This window comes from Octopus bimaculoides, chromosome 6 (assembly GCF_001194135.2).
Source record: "Octopus bimaculoides isolate UCB-OBI-ISO-001 chromosome 6, ASM119413v2, whole genome shotgun sequence".
In the NCBI taxonomy this organism is placed as follows: domain Eukaryota; kingdom Metazoa; phylum Mollusca; class Cephalopoda; order Octopoda; family Octopodidae; genus Octopus; species Octopus bimaculoides.
The window spans coordinates 62,461,668-62,464,918 of NC_068986.1; the positions used below are offsets into that span (position 1 = coordinate 62,461,668).

Here is a 3,251-nt window from a genome sequence, read left to right on the forward strand (position 1 = left end):
CACATAAAAGACACCATTTCGAGCGTGGCCGTTTTCGTGCGGGTGACACGTAAAAGCACCCACTACACTCTCTGAGTGGTTGGCGTTAGGAAGGGCATCCAGCTGTAGAAACTCTGCCAAATCAGACTGGAGCCTGGTGTTGCCATCCGGTTTCACCAGTCCTCAGTCAAATCGTCCAACCCATGCTAGCATGGAAAGCGGACGTTAAACGATGATGATGATGATGATGATTGAATGATGTTGACAGCATAACAATGACATTGCATCAATAATCTTAATGGAAACAATGATGAGGATGACGATGATGACAGCAGTGACAATAATAAAGCTATTGATGCTACTATGGCTGCTGCTGATAATATATTGTGATAATGATGTTAAGATGATGATGATGATTATGAGGAAGAGGAGGAGTGGATAATAATGATCATGTTACATTCATTGCCATTATCTTTGGCTGCCAATTGAATCATTAATGTTTGAATATTTTAAAGAACCAGACCATAAATTCTTTGACAATTAAACTTACCAACACACTGCTTCCCATTCTCCACCAGTCTGTAGCCTGTTCTACATCGACATTGATAACTTCCAATAAAATTCTCACATAGATGTTGACAGTCACCGTTTTCAGTTAAACATTCATCAATATCTGAACAAGAAAGCAACAAAATAATTGCAAAATTATTACAAGCAGTATTTACTTAACAATAACAGTACTAAAAACAACCTCAACAATACCAAAAACAACAACAACAACAGCAGCAGCTGCTGCTGCTGCTGCTACTACTACTACTACTACTACTACTACTACTACTACTACTACTTAAAATTTGATAGTTTCAGGTAAATTTCTACTGCATCACCTGCTACACTTCTGTGCTTACTTGGGTGTGTGCAGCATTGTGCGTTCCTTTTTTGTTTTTGGGGTAGTGCAAACTCTTCCTGGTATTGTGTTGTGTCAGATTGTTTTGTTATGGGGTCTGGTTGCAGTCTTTTGTTATATTAGTGTTTGTATTGTGTACTGTGTGTGTAATGCAAGTTGTGTTCTGTTGGGTATCCTGCCTGTAGAATACATGTTGTGGTGGCTATTTATTTTATTGGATATTTACTGTATAGAGTGTCTTATGTTTGCAGATTGTTTTGCTTGGGTCTTGTTATTGAATTGATAGTGTCTTGCATAAGATGTGGGCTGTTTCTATCAGGGCTATTTTTTTGATATTGTGTAGTGTTGAGGGTCCAGGTACAGCTTTTTTGTTTTTGTTCACGTTTTTTTTTTTATCTCACTTAATCCTCCAATTATTACTGGTATTGTTTTCACCTTCATGCCCTAGGATGGCAAGCTGGCAGAATTACTGGAGCATTGGGAAAATGTCTTGCAGTATTTAAGTTCAAATTCTGTTGAGATCAACTTAACCTTTCATTGCTCCAGACTATAGAATAAAGTTCCAGCCAAGTACTGGGGTTGATGGTATCAACAAATTTTTTCCTCTCAAAATGACTGGTCTTGTGTCTAAATTGAAAACCCTTGTATAACTATTACATGCTTCTTTAGTTAGCAGTGGAGTGGTGGTGGATGTCTTGATGCTTAGTGACCACATGTCTCTTTAAATCTCTTAAATCTTTCTCAGGATTCTTGCAGAATCCAGGGTGGCACTTTTCTGCAGGTTGACAATGAATGTCTGAATTCCAATATCTCTCAACCTGCCAAGCACACCAATTACCACAGGAACAATTGTCACATGTGTCTTCCACAATCTTTTCATTTCCCTGGTTAGGTCCTGATTTTTTTCCAATTTTCTCAATTTCTTTGGTATCCATTGTCATATGATATTGAAAAATCTATGATCTTACATTGTTCGTTTCTTTTGTTCTGTACAATTATCTCTGGTCTTCTTGCCTCACCACAACCTTTGGCTTGTGTTCATATCACTTTTCTGTTACTTTGAATCCACAGACTTGGTTAACATCCTAATGAACTCTTTTACCAACACATTCATGTCTATGCTTATTCTCTTTTTGTGCTAGCTTTCTGCATTTACCATCTCTTAAAGATGGGTAACACTTTTGTTTCCTTTTCCTCAGATTCTGTGTTTGCTCACAGAAGTCTTTGTCTCTATCAAGTTCATTCTTAAAACTTGTAATTGTGTGCTATAATTATGCTTCATTTTTCTCATTTCAAGTTTATATCTGCCAGCCACAGATATAAATGAGTGTTCTTTACTTCCAACAGCCTCAGTTTGTTGCATGAATTGGCTGTGTAATTCTTTCTCTTTCCAGCTATTTGTCATATTGTTCTTTCTTCTGTTTTTGAATTCTTTTATAGTTTCAGAAAAATTTTGGATATTTCTGGCTGCAAACAACATTCTTTACTCACTGCACACAACATAGTTTTTCAAACCCAGTACTGATGGTGTCTTTTGCATTTGTTAAGCCTTTATCTCTTTCTTTCTTGATAGGTAGAGCCTGTCAATATTACTTTTAGGATGGTGCACATTATGTATTGTAAGAAGCTTCCTAATTCTTTTAATTCTTGTAGCTCAGTCTTTGTCAATTTTAGAAAACGAGAAGAGAATCTTAATATTCGCATAGTCATGTGTTCCTTGCTTTGATAATATTTCTTCCATTTTTCTTAGAGTGGTTGGCGCTAGGAAGGGCACCCAATCGTAGAAACCATACCAAATCAGATTGGAACCTGGTGCAGCTCCCTAGCTTACCAGTTCTCACACCGTCCAACCCATGCCAACATGGAAATGAACATTAAATGGTGATTATTAGGGTGGCGAGCTGGTAGAATCATTAGCACACAAGGCACAATGCTTGGCATTTTGTCCATCATTATTTTCTGAGTTCAAATTGCTCCAAGGTCAACTTTGCCTTTCATCCTTCCAAGGTCAATGAAGTAAATCTCAGTTGAACACTGGAGTCAGTGTTATTGGTTTAACCCCTTCCCCTAAAATTCAGACATGTGCTCATAGTAGAAAGGATTATTATTATTATCATTGAGTGAGAGAGCAGGGCATGCCATCAAAGTGACACTGGGGTAAAATATACGAAGCCCATTATACCCATCATGACTACCCATCTGATAAGGGTACACCAGGTACATGCATCACAACCATATGTGCCCAACATGGTGATCTCATATCAAGATAAACAGTACATGACCTTGTAGGTGGGGCCCAGTTAGAATTTTCTTCAGGTCGAGTAGCCCATTCCGCTCAAAAGGTTCCTGAATAAGGTTTGTTTAA

General features: G+C 37.8%; 1 protein-coding gene across 1 annotated transcript in view; it reads right to left on the minus strand.

The window, feature by feature from the left end:
• Positions 1–3,251, minus strand: part of LOC106868711 (complement component C1q receptor-like) — a 200,156-nt gene that overhangs the window by 162,055 nt on the left and 34,850 nt on the right. The window contains exon 2 of the mRNA XM_052968783.1: positions 530–652. The gene's annotated coding sequence lies outside the window, so the exon portion shown is untranslated. The remainder of the gene's footprint in view (positions 1–529; positions 653–3,251) is intronic.